General features: G+C 34.0%; 1 protein-coding gene and 1 pseudogene across 1 annotated transcript in view; one reads left to right on the top strand and one right to left on the bottom strand.

The window, feature by feature from the left end:
* The window catches only part of KLHL1 (kelch like family member 1), a 462,919-nt gene that overhangs the window by 158,571 nt on the left and 281,506 nt on the right, over positions 1-22,842 (top strand). The gene's annotated exons all lie outside the window — the stretch shown is intronic.
* Positions 8,388-9,521, bottom strand: LOC143679536 (chromobox protein homolog 3 pseudogene; annotated as a pseudogene).

Below are 22,842 nucleotides of genomic sequence, written 5' to 3'. Positions count from 1 at the left end.
TCAAAATTGGTAGTATTTATCACTATCCAATTAATGGCATTAGGAGTTGTGCCGAGTGAGCTTACAAACAGTCTTTTGAACATTTAGTCATAGGTATCAGAGCCTCTAACTGTAGTTTTTATCTTGAAAAAAGAGACCCACAATACTCCTCATTTATGTGCAATTAAAGCCTTTGATTCCACAACACTGAAGCCAAGGCTTCTCTGGAGTTATGTTGAATAGCCTCAGAAGCATGGAGTTAGAAAAAAAAAGTATAGTAATGTTTCACAGTTTTGCCACATTCTGTTTTTAAATTCCTTAGAAAGTTAAGAGATGTATAGAACTTTAGAATGTCTTACCTGAACATTTTACATTTTACAAATGAGCATTTTACCATAACTAAGCATATGGTGCAATGAATTTTTTCCAAGAATTACACATTTGACAATTAAAATAAGCATTGATAAATCATTAGAAACATTAGAACCGTGTTGCCTCCTTTGAATTAATGTGAAAGGCCCCATAGTTTTCTTCACTAGTTAAGAGCCTTTAAAATTCTTAATTCAGCCCAGCCGGTGAGATAAATTAACTTGACAAGGAGCAATATTAAGATGTTGAATCTGTTACTAGAATATGAATGTCAAAACACAAGTTGAATGCTATTTTCTCTACCATATTATTGTCCATTTGCAGGGTATCCTTTATGACGGAAATTCATTGGAGAATTTGTGTCAGTTTTACCCTCGAAACAGTTGAGTAGTTGCCTCTCATTTTGCTATGTAGTGGTTGACTACAGACTTGGCTATATTTCCAATCTAATGCTAGTATTTGCTAGCATTAGCAACAGTAGCCATGATGCTTGACAATTTAAGCACATTAATGTTTAATGGCCCTTGTCCTGTGAATGCATTGAATGATGTTCAAGTTTTTTTATATGCCTGCTATGCGCTAAATTCCCTTATGGGCTCTGTGAATCATCCCCGCCTTTAAGGAATTTTGCAATTTAGGATTTAAAATAACTATCCTTTCTTAGCTTCTTTTGGTATAAAGATAATACCTTTTCTTATAAAGACTGGTGTTTCTTCATTAGAATTTGAAACAAAATAAATTTTTAGGGCTCATATGTTGATTTTGCTTATAAATTGTGATTTCAGTGCTAGCTGAAAATTGATGATCTCATTGTGAAAATGAAAGAGGAAACTATATTTGAATCTTTGGGGTTCACTTATTTCAAAGTCGCCTTCAGCTGATAGAAATTTCCTACTAGTTTATCTCTTACATAGTCCCTAGTATCTTGACACACTTGTAAATATACTGTGTTTATTGATGCATAAGGAAATAGAATTCTACAAATATGGGAGATGGAATTGCTGGGTTTCTAACAAAGTGTCAGGGCCTGTAGAGAACTGATAAGGACAAGGTTTAAATAAAGGAAGCTGTCTATCTAGCATGGTATTAAAAAGAGGGGTAGAAAATTAAACTGCCAAATGGTAAACCTTTAATCATTCTGAAGAGTTAACTTCCTTGTAAACAATGTTTGTGTGACACCAAAGTTAATTAAAGTCTTAGTACATGCTAAGGAATGTTAAGATGGCTTCTGCTTACTGCCACATATTTTAATGAAATAAATGCACATGTATAGGAGCTGAGATATTTAATGTTCTGCTTTAATATTAAAGAGTATATATCAATTTTATTCAGCCTGGACTTTACCATCTAAACTCCCTTCAGAAATTTTATTGTAATTAAAAGTAAATTATTGTTTCATTTTTTATTACCAGTTTAATTCAAGTGGCATGAATTATGCAAGTGCATTAGCAGAATATTAGTTTTAAATAGGGCTTTTACTGGATGGCAAAATACTGTCCTCAATTTAAGAAACTGAACCTTTAAAATGGATTTATATATTATAATTACCCATTAGTTAGAAATATTGATTTAAGTAATTTTCATATAATATTGAAACAACCTACGTATTCAGTAAGAAAAAAATTAAATATAAAAATAAAATTAGTATAATTTCCTGTATATTGCCATCATACCACAGCATTTCCATTATTTTACCAAGAAGCTATGTATGTATGCATGTATATGTGTGTGTGTGCAACATTAAATGCAATCTTATTAAACTAATTTGAGAAAAAAATACTGCATCACAATAATCAAAAATGATGTCCATGTTGTGAATAATGTACAGCTTTAGTTATTTTTATTACTCTGCATTGGGCTTTATGCTTTAGGATTTCATAGGGAGGCTGGAAAAGAGAAAATATTAAAAATTGATATTTATTACCTGTAGAGAAATTGTTATGCATTTTTCATACTATAACTCACATTTACTTTCTGAGTTTCCAAGTAAGGACAATCTCTGAGGACTCATCTCATAATCTTAGAACAATTAGTTTCCTAGCTGCTGTACAAATTATCAATGGGTTGGCTTAACGACAGGAATTTATTGGCCCATGGTTTAGGCTGGAAGACTTGCTTACTCCCAGGGTTGGTATCTTCTGGCTGGCTAGCAATCTCTGGGCTTCTTTGGCTTTCCTGTACATGGCAAAGGACATGGCAGCATCTTTCCCTTTCCCTTCGTGTTTCCATTGACTTCCAGCTTCTGGCTGCTCCCTTGGTTTCGCTTTCTGTGTCCAATTTCCTTTGCTTATGAGGACTTCAGACACGTTGTTTTAAGGCCCAGCTTCATTTCATTTAGGCATTCCTTAAATACCTGTATCTTAAAAGGTCTATTGACAAATGGGTTCACACACAGAACTGGGGGTTGTGACCTGAACTGCCTTTTGTGGCAAACATGATTCAAGCCCCAACTGTTTGCTTCCATAGAACATCTGCTTTTATTTTCATGTTATCTTATTTCGTTTCTGTTCTTCATGTTGTAATTGCTTATATTTTGTTCTTTACTTTGATCTAGAAAGATACATAACAAATCAAATTCTACCTTTACAACTGTGCAGGCTACTTGCCATGTATTCTTGTTCATTAATCATATTTGGCTTCATTTTCTGAGGGTTTAGTGAACTTCACTCTAATTCCAAAACCTCTCTATACATTGTATTCCACTGTTGGAAAGGGAATATAATCTAGTGTATGGAATTCAACTTCAGAAATGTATAAGATTTACTAGGGCCTTCACCAGGACTGATATTGTGCCAAAACCCTGTGTGATGGGGCAGTCTAGGGTCCGTTCTGATTATTAACATTTCTGCTAATAGGCGTATACCCATTTCATGTCGCTCATTAAGTTTTTTGTGTATCCCTAGGACTCTTGCATTTTATAGTTGTGGTTCTTAGTTATATTACTTAGCTTTTGTGGGCCTTAAGATTCCTCAACTGTAATATAGGGAAAATAATAGTGTCCGCATAAGGGGGTTGTCTTAAGCAGTAGATGAACTAATAAATGTGAGTTTTTCATAAAGCTTAGATATAGTAAGCACTCAACTGTGGTGACTATTCATAATAATTATTTTTATGCTTCTTAAATTCCTTTGCACAATCTATTGTGCAAAAATAAGAACCAGAATGAAGAAAAACACTGAGAACTGGGGAGAAAATCATCACTTTGTTCATCAAATACTTATTAATTTTGAAATCAATTTGTTATATCCTCCAGTATTAAAATATGATGTTAATGCATATGTAAGATTAGTGTACATTTTTAGTGGTGTCTGCCTGCTTCTTTTAAAACTAGTTGCTTTTAATTTTGCTTCCTTATATGTTTGCAGTGGTTTATGGTATATTACTTTCATTATTTTAGCATATCTTTATTTCATTTGATTTTCATGGCAACATTCTGAGGTGAGCAGCTGGTCATCATCTTATCATCTGATGCAGAAATGAAAACACCTTAACCTATAGGTCAACAAAAATAATTGAATATGAAATCATGGTTCAATATTACCAATTACCAATGTCATTTTAATGTCCTTTCTACTAAACCTAGAGTTACTCAATATTTTGCTTGGATTTATATGAAATGTAATGCGGCTCATATGTACTTAAATTATTGCCTTATTGAGCAAAACATGTGACCTTCCATTTACATAGTACCAACTGCCAGCAAATATCATTTTTCTTTACAATTAATATCATTGTACATGGAATCCTGAGTAACTCTGAGGAAAGTATACAGTTATTACTGAAATCAAGCATTATTTGTGATGTATCTGAGCACTAATAAAAATCTCAACCTCAGGCTTGGACATTAACAATTGCATATCTTTAAAATTTTTTCTAAACATGTTTTATTATTTTATTTAAACCAGAAGAATTCTAAAAATAAAGACTCATTATATTTGTTTAATATTTAACATTTTCAGGGTGTTTTCACATATTTTTCTCTTATACATCACAATATTCAGCCTTATGCTACATATGGGAAAACTGAGATACCAATTTCATGTTTCTAAATAATATATTTGCTTCTAAAATGCTAATTACTTGAGTAAATTATTAATATTTTCACTTTATTATTTGATAAAGCTGATAATATTTGAATATAAAATAGGAAGAAAACAACTAAAAACAGACAAAAAGCTAACCCACAGAACAATCCTTATAACACTTCCATAAATTATCATTTTGCTTGGTTTGCCATACTTACTGCCATTTCATGCTGGGAAAACAAAATTTATAATAAATACCCTTATCACTTTAGTTTTAAAGGCTTTGTGTATCTCAGGTGAAGGATATAAATGTTATCTAACAAAGAAAATAGATTTCAGCCAGAAAAAAAGGGCACATGTTCAAGACATCCTGAATTAATACATGGATCCCTGACCCCTTTAGCCTGTGTGCATGAACTGACTTCTCAGGCTTATTGCAATGACTATTGGACTTTTCTTATTTCTCAGCCAGAGAAAAGAATTTAGCCAAATGACATTCAGACTGGTCTGATATATCTGTCCCACTCTGTTTGAGTTTGTAAACTGCTGGAATATAATATACCAGAAATGGAATGGCTTTTAAAAGGGAATTTAATAAGTTACAACTTGTCAGTTCTAAGGAAGTGAAAGTGTTCAAATTAAGGCATCGCCAAGAGGTTACTTTCACTAAAGAAAGGCTGATGGGTCTCGATTACCTCTGTCAGCTGGAAGGCACGTGGCCGGCAACCACTGGTCCTTTGCTCCTGGGCTCCATTGCTTTCAGCCTCTGTTACTGTGGGGGTTTCTTGCTTTACTTCTCTTGGGCAGACCTTCAGCTCTTGGCTTCCCTTGGCTCTCTCCAGGTTCTGGCTTGCTTAACATCTTATGGTGATGTCTGCTGGGCTCCAAGCATCTCCAAACATCCTTGTCTCTGTTCTTAAAACAGCTATTCTCTGAGCATCTACATCTGTGCTCTCTGTTGGCTCTGAGCCTTCTCCAAAATGTTTCCCCTTTTAAAGATTTCAGTAAACGATTTAATGAAGACACACCTACAATGTGTAGTATCGCATCTCTGGAAAGATAAAAGTTTCTGCCCTACAGTATTGAATCAGGATTAAAAGAAAGAGCTGCTTCCACAATACTGGATCTGGATTGGATCATGGCTTTCTGGGGGACATAATACAAACCGACACACACACACACACCATCTTTTCTTCTCTAGTGAAATGAGTGGGAGGAGTGAGAGGACAGAATAATGCAGAATAAAAATCCATAAAGATATTCTAAAGACTAGTAATAAAAGTTCAAATATGTATGAGGAATTGTTAAAAAACATTTTATACTTGTTTGATGTTTAAATTTTTCATTTCTGATGCATCCTATTCTGAAAAATGAAAACGACATTTTGAAATATATGTGATTAATTATTTTCATATATTCTCCTTGACTATGTAGTCTACTTTTTAATTAATGGGGGTTCTGATTAATAAGCAATTTTTTTAACTTTTTTATTGTATAATATAACATATATACAAAGCAAAGAAAGGAAAAAGCAATAGTTTTCAAAGCACTCTTCAGCAAGTAGTTTCAGAACAGATCCCAGAGTTTGTCATGGGCTACCATACTAACATCTCAGAGTTTTCTTTCTGGCAGTCCAGAACATAGGAGGTTAGAAAGAATAAAATTTTCTTTTATAATCACAATCAACTTTTTTTTTTCTTTTTTGTGAAAAATAACATATATACAAAAAAGCAATACATTTCAAAACACAGCACAACAATTAGTTGTAGAGCAACAGATTTCAGAGTTTGGTATGGGTTACAATGCCATAATTTTAGGTTTTTACTTCTAGCTATTCTAAGTTACTGGAGACCAAAGGAAATATCAATTTAATGATCCAGCAATTAAGTATTTGTTTGTTAAACCCTGCCTTCTCTGTATAACTCCACCATCATCTTTGGTCTTTCTATCTCAATTTTTAGGGGTATTTGGGCTATGTTGGAAGAGCCTGTCAATAATATGGGGTAGGGAGATGGAACTAACTGATGTTCTGGAGAGGCTGGGCCCTCTAGGTTTCAGGACTTTTCTGGTCCAGGGACCCTCCTAGGGGTTGCAGGCTTCTGGAAAGTTACCCTAGTGCATGGAACCTTTGTAAAATGTTATATATTAGAATTGGCTGAAATGGTTTTGGTTGAGGTTTGGCAAGTTATGATAGGTAGCAATATCTAACTGAAGCCTGTGTAAGAGTGACCTCCAGAGTAGCTTCTTGACTGTATTTGAACTCTCTCAGCCACTGATACTTTATTAGTTATCTTCACACAGCACACAGCCCATCCAAAGTATACAATCAATGGCTCACAGTGTCATCACATACCTATGTATTAATCACCATGATCATTTTTAGAACATGTTCATCACTCCAGAAACAGAAATAAAAAGGAAAAAGAGGAAACCCACATTTCCCATACCCCTTACTCCTCCCTCTCATGAGCAAATTTGACTAATATAAGAATGACATAATAGGACATTTTTAAAAATGGAAGACAAATTAGTAGTTAACTTACCAAATTAAGTTAAACATTTACTACTTCAAATAGCAACTTCATCATTTATGTTTCTTTAATTTAAATTTGTCACTTCAAAACACCTTAATATGGCTTCAAAGTAAAATGCATAAGTTAGAAGAAATTAGGTATAAGCTATATTAAATATTATGCATCTGGGTGTGGTAGGGTAGTGTTTTGGGGAAAAATTCACACTTTTTGGGTAACTAACTTTGTACATTCCAAATAATTTCCTTTTTTTTTTTCAAGGAATATAAAACTATTTATTGACCACTGCTCACCAGTATTTACAATAAAGTAAACAATATACAGTTGGATAACATTCTGATTACTACAAAGTTATTGTTTTTCCTGGCTTCTGCTGAACCAGTATACCAAATACGGAAAAGATGGAGCCTGCATGTGAGAAGTGCATTGGGTGTAAAAAATAAAACAAAACCTGCAGGTCAATAATTTAGATTATAAAACTCTGTTTACCCTTTACACCCACTGGTCTTAAATTGCAACATCTTTAATTGTCTGTTAGATTTCTATGAATTATGACCTTTTTAGTCAGTACAGCACAGGGTTTCAAACTTTCCATAAAGGATTGGCTCTCTAGAAGGAACCTTTAAATGGCCTTTTAACTAAGCCTTGCTTGGCTAATGAAAACACAGCAGTGTTTGCCATGTTTTCTCATCTGTGTGTGGTAGAGTTTCTTCTCAGAATTTTGCAAATATCTTGGATTTATATGACTAAAAATATAGACGGATTTTGCTCTGGTTGCTTTAAATTATATAATTTAAATTATTTGAATTATATTAAGTTTTCTAATTAATTACTAAATCGTCTATTTGATTTGAAAGTTTATGACTTTAGGAAAATTTTGTTTAACTTGAAGCTCCTTCTTATTCAGAATGATAGCATCACAGAAGCACCATGGATTTATCCATGGTTGAGAATACCATTTTTTTAAGGGTTTTGTTTTCAATGCATATAAAAAACGATAATAAAAAACAAAACTATATGTGTATGTATATATGTACACATGCGAACAAGTAGATAAAAAAGCCCATGATGGTAAGAAGTTATGATCATTATGGGCTTATGGAAATTTTTCCCACATTTAGAAAAGCTGTTCTCTAATGCAAAGGGAATAACATGCCATGGTATCAAATGCTCTTTTCTGATAAGTGAAGCAACTACAGAAAGCTTTTATTTGTTCAAAGTAATCAGTGATATTGTTGCAAAAGCAAAACAAAAACCAACACCCTCCCCCAAATCTGGCAACTCTCTTAATAATACTACTTGAAAGCAAACATATCAAACTTGATTTGCATCACAATTATTCTTTGCACCAATAAATAAATTTATATAAATTTGTATATATATAAACTAAATAAATATATATATACTCATAAAGCATATGTGTATATATATGAGTGTATATATATATATATATATATATATACTCATAAAGCAATGCAAGCAATTATTGAGCTTCATCTCCTGGACAAGAGTGCCAAATTAATCTCTCTTCATAAAAAGCAATTACACTTCAAGGGCACCCCATGTTTGCCCCTTTTGACAGGTCCAAGTCTGCCTCATCTGAATCTTTCCATTTCATGAAAAACATTAATTTTTCACTGCTGTCTGTGGCACCAATTATGTGTTCAGGATCAAGTCTTCTAATAAAGCTTCTTGGTTTGTCAGAAGCATCTCTTTTCTTCTTTGATTTACTATCATCAGATTTACTATCAGATAAATATTTTCCTTTCGTACCATCTTTTTCTTTACCAGATTTTTGAGAATTAAGAAATGCTTCAATTAGCTCTGGGCAATCTAAATTTTCTCCAGGCTCCACAGAATTGTCATCATCTGTAAATACCTTCCACTTCAGGAAATACTCTACCTTTCCATCCGGTGCACGTCAATTCAGTACTTTTGCCACCACAAATTCTTCAGATTCTGCCTCTTCAACTTTTTTCTCTTTTCATTCTGCTTCTTTCTCATTTTTTGTCAAATGCCTATAGGCTGTTCCAGGTCCTGGGTCTGCAGAATCTCTAGCCCTGTGTGCTTCCAGCTCGAGCCTTCCCTAACATTTTGTGAAGGCTACCCCTACAGATCATAGGAGCTTAGAAATACTGATTATGAATGTGGGTTGTTAGATGCAAAGTTTTTTTTATTGTAGATTTTAATTCAAGAAGTATATGAATCCTTATAGTCAGAAATTGAAAGCGGCAATCTCTGAAAATAACCTATAATCACGGCTATTATTGAGCTTCATTTGGGAGTAAATGGAGTATCCCAAAGAAACCTATTCCTTAAATAAACAAAAAAAATCTATCATCAGAAGCCCTGATGGATGGAGGAAATGGGTATAATGGCCTCATATTCATATCTGGGTTAGGTAATACAACCTCCAATCTGGACAAACTGGCAGAAAATAATCTATTAAAACTGCTGATATTTTCCATGTTACAACCACTCAATTTAGTGCAAAAAAATATTCAAGCACCCAAAGATGGAACAGCCATGCAGACACTTTCAATTTAGCCCATTCTATGAAATCACGATCTTACTTCTCTAACTCAAATCTGTTCAGCAAGAGGTAGTATTCTTTCATCATACCCTTTCTACCTCCCTCCTTTCCATTTTCCTGCTTGTAATAGAGTAGAGAAGAAGGGAAAATCAAGGCTTTTTAAAGAAACCACAAGGTTATTACTTTGATCTTGTTATATTCCTAAATATATATGGGGCATAAGGCTTTAAAATTCAAATCAAGAGGAAATGGAGGCTGATTGGCCTAGATCGTGCTGGGCTATCTCTAGGGTTCCATAACCACAGAATCTCTAATCAACCACAAAACCTAGCAGAGCTAGCCAGAAAAAAATGTAAAGGGCTGTAGTAATTGTGTAAGTGCCAAATTGAGAGAGCACAGCTTTAAAACAGGTAGAAGACGCTTGAAGAGTACCACTATTGGCTCCACGTCAACCCCTGTCTGATGCAGTGTGGAGGCATCCTGTGTTTCCTGTCATGTGTCCCTGGCTGTGTTCTGGAGGGAGGACAGTAGCCCCTGTGCACTTACTGGGATATCTGTTGTATGTTAATGCTAATCTATCTAATGACAGCCTGAAGACTGACCCACAAAACTCATCTCTAGTTAACATTTCCAGAACTTACCCTGCCTGCAGAAGCAACTAGTGGGTAGCTAAAGCAGTAAAAGAAACTAAGTCAAAGCAACCTAGAGCAAAGAATCACAAATTTTAAATCATACAGTAGAGCTCCTTGAGGGGGAGAAAGTCTATTTCATAGAGGATAAAGGGGGCATTCAAATTCCTGTAAACAGTGAAATTCCTAAGGGCACAGTCTAGCACAAACCGAGGCCAATATGCAGTCACAGAAAAGAAATGGAGAAGACCTTGCATTTCAGATTCATCTTAAACTGATATTCTCAGTAGGAGGGTTAAACTTTGAAGGAGAGCACCAGCCAATGCAGCACCAGTGTGAATTTTCCCTATGAAGGTCAAAATATTTTGAGTACCCCTAGGACATTGTATTATTTAGTTCATACATCTTAAATATTTCAAAATAGATATAATAACAAGTTACAGAACTGTTTCTTCTGTGGGCTGGTGCAAGTTAAATGACACTGTCCATGTACACATATCACAAGTAATCTCATATATTAAACAACTGATTATTTAGATGCAAAAAAAAAATTGGGTTCAGGGTACAATCAATTTAAAGAGAGTGGTATTATCTATGCTGAATTCAAGAAGACATGTTCCCTGTAAAGACATCCTCATGTATTTAACATTGCAATGGACAAATGAAGCATATTTGTGGCATGTCTGGAATACAGATTGCCAATTATGTTCTTTAAACTAGAGGTTTAGATCATTTGTATAACCTTGAATTAATTCTTGGTATTTTTTTCCTCATAAATAAAATTTCCTTGATTAGTAAATGACAAACTGTTTTATATTAAACTCCCTGGCAAGTAGTAGAAGGGACAAATCTGTAATTAATTAAGGACAAATTTATAAATTATGATATGCGAAAGATAGGGATATAATTTATCATTCAAGTTGAGGAAGTTAAACACATGTGCATGGAAATGGATGAAGGGAATAAATTTGGACAAGGTCAATATTTTTACTCCAAAGACTATTCCTGAACTTTCCCAATGATGGATAAGTAAAGAAAGTAAACAATGCAAATTCAGTAAATTAGAACTACGGACAGTAGAATTTCATCAGGTGGACAGTTAGAAATGGTAATAGCCTTTGTGGTGGCAACTGGTTTAGGATGATCTTTGCATAGTTCTCTGTGACTTTTCCAACAATGAACCCTTGAGCTCTGATGAACAGAAACTATGCTTTTCTGTGGATGGAAGGCATGCAAAATATTGTTCCTTATTAATGAGCTCTAGGATTAGAGAATTTCAGGGTTAGAGCTTGTGATGATGTTTGGTAAGACTGTCTGGCTATGATTTTTAGAGGACAACCAAGATTTTCTTCCAGATGAGAGAAAGAAATGAGGTCAGGGAGCCAGTGATGTGGCACCTCCTGGCAAAAAAGGAATAATGTAATGGTAGGAATAGCCTCAACTGCAGCACATGTCAATTTCTTTTGGTAACCATTAAAAAAGCATGTAAACCTGCTATAATGTAATAAAATGATGGAAACCAAAATTCCCTTAATGCTTCTGCCTTTATGCAAATAACTACTCAAAAAATAGCCAATGAATTTACCAATATAAATAAGTTTTGAATAAATAAAGAAGAATTGACAAATACCTCATGCAGAAAAATTCTAAATGATTTAAGCAATTATTCCACCTTAAGGAGAGAGAACATGACTCACACTTCTTAAATGTGAGATGCATATATGGAGTTCCCTCCAAAGAGTACACTATAGAAGGGGAGAGAAAGAATAACTTTAGAGTGAAGAAACCTGGCAAACACTACTTCAAATAGGTGATCGAGATTAACATCACCAGTGATAAGTCATATTGATAGTTATATCCTTTATATGATGTGATGAAAATGGCAATTTACTGAGTGATCTTCCTCCCCAAAACCCATAACTCCCACCTAATCTTGAGAAAAACATTAAGCAAATTCCAATTGTGGGATATAGTACAAAATATTTGGCAAAAGCATTTCTCGAAACTACCAATGTCATAAAAAACAAGGAAAGTCTGGGAAACTGACTAAGAGAATCCTAAGGAGATGTGATGACTCAATGAAATGCAATATTGTGAAAACGATCTTGGAACACAAGAACATTAGGTAAAAACTCAGGAAGTCTGAGTAATGTTTGAACTTTAATTAGTAATAATGTAACAACAATAGTTCATATTATGAGCAAATGTACCCTACTGATGTATGCGGTCAATAATAAGGAAAAATGATGAATTGTATATAAACTAAGTTCACAATTTTTCTGTGAATCTAAAACTATTCTGCAATTTTTTAAAGCTTATTTTTAAAAACCCTATGAATCAGTAGCATGTTGAACGTTTTTAAATTTCTAGTACAGAAATATTATTTTTTCTTTCTTTATATTTTGTATGTGTGTGGGTGTATGTACCATTTAATCTATTATTCTTTTGAATTCTATGGATGTTTTTGCACTGGTCTTGTAAAATAAATATTTCTAGTGTAATGCCTTTGGAAACGTGCATTCTTTTTTCGACATAACTGATTTTATAGAATAACTTGGGGGCCACTTTATTAAAAAAATAGAACAGTGGATCTATACATGTAGTATTCACTTTTTCTTTCTTGTTTCATTTTTCATATCTTCATTTCAATTGAGTATGAATGTAACTATACTTTCTTGTTGAAAATAGGAGTTAAAGTCTGCTGATAAGTATTTGAAAGTTTTAGAAGTTTTAGCATTTACTTAAAGTGAGGCTGCAGCTATATATATATAGCATACATTTTTGTTCTCCTACTCAAAAACCATTCCCTTCTTAGTCCCCCCCCTTGGCTAAAAGAAGGGTGGTTCTACATCCAGCTCATAGGGTCAAACAGAGTCATTGGGGTTTTACCCCTTTTGTAAATATTGAATTAGTGATGGGCATGTGACACAATACTTCCCAAGGCAACATGGAGGAAAGATTTTTGGGAGATTTTGACAAAGATTTCTTTACTCATGAAAGAGATACATGCATGAAGGAATAGTTCTTCAGATGGGTATTTTCCTGTCTGAAATTTAAGACTAGAAATGTGGCAACTCTGAAGGAAACTAAGCATGTCACTTGAGAGGATGGCTTTTTTTTGAACTTCAGCAGTTTTATTAATTTTGTTTGTTTATGGTCATATTCTACCTTCTCATGTTAAACATATCCCTCAATACACTGCCCCCTTTTATTCTTTGTGTATTCAATTATTTTCATATCCTGGCTTCATCATCTGACACTCAAGAGATTCTAAAGAGGAGAGCCCTGTTATAACTGAGGAAACTAAAGCTCAGTCAGGTTTGATGGCTCAGCTACGCAACTTAATAATGGGGCTACTGATCTTAGCTCAGTCTAGATTTTTGGCCGTGGAAGCAGCTGCTTGGATCCTTTCAAGAAAGAACTTTCTGTCTAGCTATGAGGAGCATAGCAAACCTAGAGCCTCCAACCACAAACTCACTGCAGTGTCCAAGAAGTTGTGCAAGGTGGGGATGCAAAGATTTGGCTTTTTCTGCCCAACACAGCCTCCTCTAACTAGCGGTTCTTTTCGGGAACTCCCCATTGAGTTGGCCAAGACTTTTCCAGATCTACACCGCAGACTCTCTCTGTCCAATCTTGCTTCCTCCACCTTTCCTCTCACAGCTGTCAGATTACCATGGCAGTCTGAACGCTTTCCCTGCTCAATCCTGCTTCCTCACCCTTCATCTTTCATAAATGTTTATGAGCCTCCTGCTCTCCTGAGTTTCTCTCAATGTCTACTTAACAGAGGACTTAAATTGACCTACCAGATCTTGTTGTTCATGGCATGGATACTGCCTAAAAATGGAGTCAGAAATATTCAAAGAAGAAGAACTCCAGGGCGTTTTCCTACTCCAAAAGCTGAGAGCATCTAATACATCCCAACTGAAGGAGATGACCATGTCACAGGCTTCTCAGGAAATGGGCCTTAAGTGAGATGGTAATCCAGGAAAATCTCTCTGCAAAGAGCATACCTCATCACCTGACAGCCCAGCTGTGGGGTGGGCTCTGTAACCTGCCCCTCAGTCCTCTCGGAGTTAATGATTCCTCCAAGAGCAATTGGAAGTTTGAATTTGCATGCCCAGAAGGAGCATGAAAAATTTGACCGTGAGCTTTCTTCCTGCCTATTCAAGAGATGGATGTTTCTGGAGAGAAGATGCCACGTTCAGACTTTGGTCTGAAGCAGCACAGGGCTCTAGCAGTGGGAGGGGGTGGGGGTGGAGGGTCTGACCATAGACTATGAGTGCCTTGAGTGCACAAACCATTTTTATTCACTGCTGTATCCCTGCTATATGCAAAGTGCCTGGCATATCTGAGCGCTAGTTTAATATGTATTGGCTGAAAGAATCCATACTTTTAGACTTTACTGGTTTACTGTTTTCTATCCTTGGCTCACCTATTCATGTGTCCATCCAGCTACACTGAAACCTCCTTGAAAGCAGGAACCAATAGAAATAAGAACACTAACAGTCACTGTTTCCTAAACTATTGGCCCATGTTCACACAGTCACATGGTCCAGTCAGAAAAGAGCCTGTATTCATATTTATAGATGTTTGAGTCCAAAGTGCAAGTTCATACTTCCATGTCACACTAATGGATGTTATCTAATACATTCAGTGTTTTGCACAGATGAGTAGATTGCAAGTACTAAATATGAACTGAGATCAGCAAGGCTGACACAGGAAGGAGTCACCATTCTAAGGCTGCCCTTTGCCCACCATTGCCCAGCTCCATTCAGGCCTGTCTATCCCAGAAAGTGGTCCATACCTGTTCTTTCTCCCACCAACTGTCTTTATGAAAATATATTTAGTTCACATGCATTGAATGCTAATAATAATATTAATACATATTAATATTTCATAGGCTTCCTCATTTAATTCTCACAATAACCTGAGAAACTCGATTTGAGAATATCCCCATTTGGAAGCTGTGGAAACTGAGACAGGAAGGTTAGGTAACTGGATCCAGATCAGAATGGCTGGTTTTTGATAACGCATTGACCTTGTGAATTGATTTGCTCTAGCGACAACCTTCCTCTGGACTGGTTAATAGAGATTATAATTTCCTTATTATTAAGAATATTTTCTCAGGCTTCTCTATTACTACAGTAAGAGGCTCCTTAGTGTTATTGACATTTCATCTGGATATCAGATGTTTCGAAGCCCTTTTCCGTGACACCTATAGTAAAAAAAAAAAAAAAAAATAGGTTTTCTTTTCTTGGTAAACCTAAAGCAGTTTGTGAACATCATGACTTGAAAGTTAATTCCTGTCCAGCTTGCCAAATCCTGTTGCTGGATTGGCTTCCTAGGTTCTTGGCCATGCCACGAGAAAGAACTCAAGGGCATGGCACAAAATTTGCAGGCAGAAAATGTATTAGAAACACATATGTGAGAGGACATATGGGTGCTCTCTCAAGAAAAGAAAGGTGAGAGGTGAGAGGCCCAGACACTGAGGGCAATCTGCTTTTATAGAGTTTTTTCCTTTTTGTAATTTGTATTAACTATTTTACTACCCTCCCCTTATCCCTCATCTGTGAATGTTTGATTGTAAATGACTCACTAAGGTGGGGTTGGTTGGCTCCACCTTTCTCCTTCTTTGGTGATGCTTGAGGGTAGATGATCCACTCGGGTGGGGGTTGTTTAACCCCAGGTGCTATCTATTGCTGTTCTTCTCAGAGGTATTTTGAGGCCTGACTGTTATTGGAATTTGTCCTTTGATCATCAGCTAGCCACGGCCCTAATTCTAAACCTGCCTCAAAAGGAGAGTAATACCTTTTATATTATTAACATTACTGAGGTTTTTTTTTTTTTAAGTCACATTTAAGTCAAATGCTTGGCAGATTTTTGACTTTTTTACCATTTAAGTCTGCAGAGAAATGACCAGGCTATAGCTGTAAAGAAATATATCATGCATGACGTAGCTCAATTTGTATGCATTCAAGCTCAACACTCAATAATATTCCATTTATGCCTTCTGATTTTACAAATGGGTAGTTTCATTAGATCTATTCCAAATTAGGAAAAAATAGAATATTTTTAACTCTGAGACAAGCAATGCTTGTATCCATCTATTTGTTGCCAAGAACTAACTTTTAGAAAATATTTTACAATTAACCTTTAAAATTCTAAAATTCAAAATTTTCTTCTTTTTTATGGTAAAGGATGGGGAGAGGCCCTGTTCAAACTTTGTCTGAATTATTAACAAGTTCAGTGCTAACCCAAGAATTTGAGTTTCAACTAAAGAATTGTTGTTTTTACAAATAAATAAATTATATTCTATAACTAATTACCTTGACAACATACTACCTCTGTATTTCTTTTCAAGTGTTGATCTGGAAAGTAAAAATATATATATATATATATATTTATATATATATATTACATTTTATAAAACTATTTTAACAATATTTGCCACATATATTTAAATGATAGTAATATAATTAATTTGCCATAATTATAATAATAAATATGTTCTAAAATTGAAAACTCTAAGCAAAGAAAGTATTAGCACATAATCTACCATTTCATCATTTATTTTGATTATAGTATCCTATCATTGTGATTTTGTTAGTAGAGTTCAAATTGTAGCTCTCAGATAGTATTATCTAATAGTTAGCTCAAATCATCTCTATTAACATTTAAGTATACTGAAAAAATTATATTGATGAATAATCAACATACAATAAACAATGCATATTTATCTTGTACAATTTGATATTCATCATGACTTCACTCATAAAACTATCACTGCACTCAAAATAATGAAAATGGCATTCATCCCCAAATGTTTGCTCGGTCCTTTTTAAATGCTCCTTTCATTCTTACCCCCAATCCATAGAAATGCTGAAATCATCTGTTTTCTACCATTATAGATTTGTATTGATTTTCTGGAACTTTAATTAAATGAGATCATAGAGTTTGTACTCATTTTTGTCTCATTTCATTCACTCAGCATAATTATTTGAACTCAGCATAATTAATCATGATTTTGCATATATCAATAGTTCTTTCCTTTTTATTTTGAGTAGGTTCCATTGTATGGATTATACTATATTTTGTTTATTCATTCACCTGTTGAAGAATGTGTGGATTATTTCCAGTTTGGTGCTGCTGCAAATAAAGCTGCTGGGAGCATTCACGTACATATCTTTGTAGTTTACATATTTCATTTCTCTTGAGTAAATACCTAGAAAATGAATGGTTGAGTCATTTGGAAAGTGAAATTGCCAAACTATTGCCAAAGTAGCATTTCATATTCCCACAAATGATTTTACTTGATATGTAGTGATATCTCATTGTGCTTTTACTTACATTCCCCTAAAAATGAAGGCTGTTGAGCATAATTTTTCATTAGCAGAGTTGTGCATTTACAGAACAATCATACATAAAATATAAGATTCCATATACTGTCCTATTATTAAAACTTGTATTGGTGTGGAACATTTGTTACAATTGATTAAGGCATATTTTTATATTTGTATTATTAACAATATTCCATGGTTTTATGTATGGTTCAGTGGATTGTACAGTTCCATGGACTTTTTAAAAATTTTATTCTGTAACTATATACACAATCACATTATTTCTTTTAACCAAATTCAAATATATATTGCAGTGCTGTTAATTACATTCTCAATGTTGTGCTACCACAACCACATCCATTACCTAAATATTTCCATCATTCCAAATAGCAACTCTGTACCTTTTAAGCCTTAACTTCCCATTCCCTGTCCTCATCCCATCCCCTCATAATTTACATTCTGGATTCTGACTCATTAAGTTTGCTTATTCTAATTGTTTCATATCTGTGATATCATCCAATATTTGCCCTTTTGTGTCTGGCTTATTTCACTTAATATGATTTCTGCAGGGGTCATCCATATCGTTGCATGTATCAGAACTTCATTCCTTTTTTATGGCTGAATATTTTATTGTAGGTATATCACACATTTCATTTATCCATTTATCAGTTGAGGAGTTGCTTCCTTCTTTTGGCAATTATGAGTAATGCTGCCATGAATCAATGTTAATTTTACAGTTAACAGATTTGCAAATCTCTTCTATTCTTTTAGGTATATACCTGGTAATGGGACTGTCAAGTATTTTAGATTCCTAAACTGCTTAAAGCATACAACATGAAATGGGTTGGTTTAAACAATGGGAATTTACTAGCTTACAATTTGAAGCTGAGAAAATTTCCAAAGCATCACAATGGCAAAACTTTCTACTTGAAGACTGGCTGCCAGCAATCCTTGTCTCCTCTGCAACATGCAAGGCAAATGATAGAGTCCCCTTGTCTCTTCCTTCTATTCTGAAATCCATTTCAGTTCCTTGCTTTTTGTCTCTCTCTGTTTCTCTCCGTCTCTGTCTGTTTCTCTGTCTCTGTCTCTGTCTCTCTCTCTTTCTCTCTCTCTCTGTATTCCTTCTGTTTATAAAGACTTCCAGTAATAGGATTAAGACCCATCCTGAATGAGGTGGGTCACACATTAACTGAAGTAACCTCATCAAAAGGTCCTGCATATAAGGACTTTACACCCATAGGGACTGATTAGACTTAAGAAGATGTTTTTCTGGGGTACATAGAGCTTTGAACCACTGTTTTGTCATTTTCATGACAAAGATCCAGTTTTCCCAACACTATTTTTTGGCGGGACTATTCTTTCCTAATTGAGTGATCTTGGCCTCTTTGTCAAAATCAGTTGGCTACAAATTTGAGGGTTGATTTCTGAATTCTCAGTTCAAATCCATTGGTTTATAATGTCTGTCCTTGTGCCGGTACCAATCTGCTTTGATTACTGTGGTTTGTTAGAGTATTTGATATTTAATTAATTACTAATTAAATAGTAACAATCAATTATTTGTTTACTAGATATTAATATTAATAATTAAGTTAATAATTAAAATTAGTGTTAATTTTACAGTTAACTTTATGTAAAATGTTAACTGTGCATTTTCCATATATACCCATATATACTTGAAGCAGTTTCCTTCTATTCCTAGTGGTCTAAGATTTTTATAAAGAAAGGTTGCTAAACGAGAAACTAAACTTACTTATAAATTATGCCTAAGAGTCAGCCACAGAATCTCTTTTATTGCTCAGATGTGGCCACTCTCTCTAAGCCAACTCAGCAGGTGAACAGACTTCCCTCTCTCCTACATGGGCCAAGACTCCCAGGGGTATAAATCTCCCTGGCAACATAATAGGTAACTCCTGGGGAGGAGCAGGGACCCATCATCATGGGATTGAGAAAGCCTTCATGACCAAAAGGGAGAAGAGAGAAATGAGACAAAATAGTTGCAGTGGCTGAGAGATTTCAAACAGAGTCAAGAGGTTATCCTGGAGGTTATTCTTATGGATTATATAGATATCCTTTTTTAGTTTATGATGCATTGATGTGGCTGGAGGAAAGTACCTGAAACTGTTGAACTGTGTTCCAGTAGCCTTGATTCTTAAAAAATGATTGTATAATCATGTACCTTTCACAGCATAACTGTGTGATAGTGAAAACCTTGTGTCTGATGCTCCCTTTATCCAGGATGACAGATGAGTAAAAAAAAAATAATGACAAAAATAAATAATAGTGGGCAATAAGGGATAAAAAAAATTGGGTAAATTGAAATACTAGTGGTCGATGAGAGAGAGGGGTAAGAGGTACAGTATGTATGAGTTTTTTCTTTTTTCTTTTTATTTCTTTTTCTGGAGTGGTGCAAATGTTCTAAAAATAATCATGGTGATGAATAAACAACTATGTGATGATATTGTGAGCCATTGACTGTATACTTTGGAAGGATTTATGTGTGTATATATATCTCAATGAAAATATTTTTTTAAAAAACGGGTGCTAGATTTTGTCAATTGCATTTTCTGCATTAGTTAAGATGAATCCAGTTTTTTTTTCCGTCATTCTGTTAGTGTGGTGTATTACATTAATTGACTTTATGTTTAATCACCCTTGTTTATCAACGATAAATCTCAGTTTATCATGGTATATAATCCTATTAATGTGATGTTGAATTTGGTTTGCTGGTATAATGTTGAGGAGTTTTACTTCTATATTCATAAGATATTGGTCTTCAATTTTCTTTTCTTGCCATTATCTTTAAATAGCTTTGGGATTAGTGTGAAATTGACTTCACAGAAAGAGTAACATAGCATTCAATCCTCTTCAATTTTTTTGAAGAGTTTGGGCCAAATTCAAGTTAAACCTTCTTAATTTGAAAGGCCTCAGGTGAGCCACCTGATCCCAGACCTTTATTAATTGGTTTATTAAGATCTTTCATTTCTTCTTGAGTAAAGGAGTTTGTGTTTCTAAGATTTTTTCCATTTTGTCTAGGTTGTGTAATATATTGGCCTGCAGTTGTTCATTAATGTAGTCATTACATAATCCTTTTTATTTCAGTGGAGGTCACTAATAATATCCCCCTTTTCATTTCTGATTTTTGTTATATGTGTCATCTCTCTTCTTTTCTTTGTCAGTCTAACTAAAGGCTTTGAGCATGTTTTTATGCTCTTATTTTTCATCCATACATCTTTGGTAAGGTCTGTTTAAGTCATTGGCAACATTTTTAATTCAGTTTTTTCATTATCTTATTGAGTTTGAAACTTCTTTATACATTCTGGATGTATGGGATGTATGAGGCTTTCTTTATACATTCTGAATATATATCCTTTATGTATCCTCCACACTATGATTTGCAAACATTTTTAACAGTTTAGGGGTAATCTGTTCTTTCAACAGGGTTTTTTATTTATTATTATGATGTCCAATTTATCAATTTTTTCTTTTGTGGGATATGATTTCGGTGTACCAAAGAAATGTTTTATTAACCCAAAGTCACTGATTTTTTTCTCCTATGTTTTCTTATAGAATGCTTATTATTGTAGGTTTCACATTTAGGTCTATTATCTATTTGATTAAATTTGATGTATTGTGTGGGTATGGTTAAAAATTCATTTTTTGCACATGTATATCTGACTGTTACAGCACCATATGTTTAAAGACTATCCTTTCTTAACTGAATTGCCCTTACATCCTTGAAAAATATCAGCTGCCCATATATGTATGAGTATACTTCTAGACTCAATCTTTTTGTTTGATCTACTTGTCTGTTTTCAGGACAACATAATAATTTGATTAATGGTAGCTTTATAATAAATCTTAAAATCGGATGGTATTATTATTATTCCAAATTTGTTCTTTTGAAAAATGTTTTGGTTTTCCTACTCCATTGCGTTGCCATATGCATTTTAGAATCAGTTTTGCAATTTCTACAAAATAACTCCAGCTGGGACTTTCTTCATGGTTATAATAAATACACGTCAATTGGGGGAGAATTGAAAGTCACAATATTGTATCTTCCAACCCATGAGCACAAACTATCCTTATATTCACCTAACACAAGAATTTTTCATTAAAAGTAAAGCAGCCATCCTCCCAATGTTCAGAATTCAAAGAAAAATGGTATCAATAAAGGTGTACCATTAGCATTAATCATTTTTATGTTGCTTTCACAAAATCTGTGTTAAGAAGCATAAAATTATCTTCCTGATGAATTTACTGAACAGCTTTAGGTAAAATTCTTTTAAAGGTTTCAAACACTGATAAAATTTAATGATATATATAAATTAAAAATTGTTATATTTAAAATCAATTATAAAAATAATACAAATTTTAATGTTTTCATATTATCTCCCTTCTATGTATTTCTAGACATATGGCTGCACATTCTGTCATTGATATAAAGTTAATATGAAAAATTTAGTGCCCTATTATCTCCTGAACTTTTTTTTTGGCACTTAGTATTCGAAATCCCTTATATATATATATAAGATTCCTTATGTATATATAGTAGTTACTAGGATTGATGAAATTAGTCAAATTTTATTTGGTACAAATCCTTCAATATCAGATAAATATTTTATTTGGCATAATTATTGAACTATTATGTTATTGATAATGTGAAATATATGCATGTCAAAAAATTTTACTGCTATTGGCAAATATCTCCTCTGATGAATTGTCCCGACAGCCTCAATTTTCTATTAGTTAATAACATCTGAACAATAGGGACTTTGTTTCATTTTACATCTACTTGCTATTTAAATATCTACTTCTAACTTTCATTATCAATCCAATATCCAGCTTTTATATCAAAACAGAAATTTAAGTAGTAAATAACTGAAGTCAACATGTAATGAAAAGTAATTTTAAATTTGCTCTTATTTACTATTCTTTTCAATTTATTGTCTCTACTTCTTCTGGTCATTTTTAAATTCCTTACACTTGGAAGAATGCTTTAGAATCCTTTGCTATCTTATCCTTTTAAAAAAACTCATAAATAAAACATGGGACTCTTTATCTATTAAACATGTTAAGTTATAGGTGAAATGTCACATTTGAGAGCAAAAGTATCCCCTACTCAACAAAGCAAAAATTTCCTTTAAAATGATGAAATCTACAAGACACTGCCCTACAAAGGCATCAGACTTAACACCAACATTAAGGAGGCTCATTGACCTCATGTGTCTCCAGATATACGGCACCTTGCTCAACACCGCTTATCTGATACCCTTTCCAAAAGGCTTCACCTGAATCTAATCATGAGGAAATAATCAGACAAATTCCAAGTGAGGAATTCTACAAAATATTTATCCTGGACCTTCACAATATAAATTTCATGAATGACAAAATGACTGGGAAACTATTCTAAATTAAAGTAGATTTAAGAGACATAAGTTT

This window comes from Tamandua tetradactyla, chromosome 4 (genome assembly GCF_023851605.1).
Source record: "Tamandua tetradactyla isolate mTamTet1 chromosome 4, mTamTet1.pri, whole genome shotgun sequence".
Taxonomy (NCBI): domain Eukaryota; kingdom Metazoa; phylum Chordata; class Mammalia; order Pilosa; family Myrmecophagidae; genus Tamandua; species Tamandua tetradactyla.
This window is presented reverse-complemented; position numbering and strand designations above follow the sequence as displayed.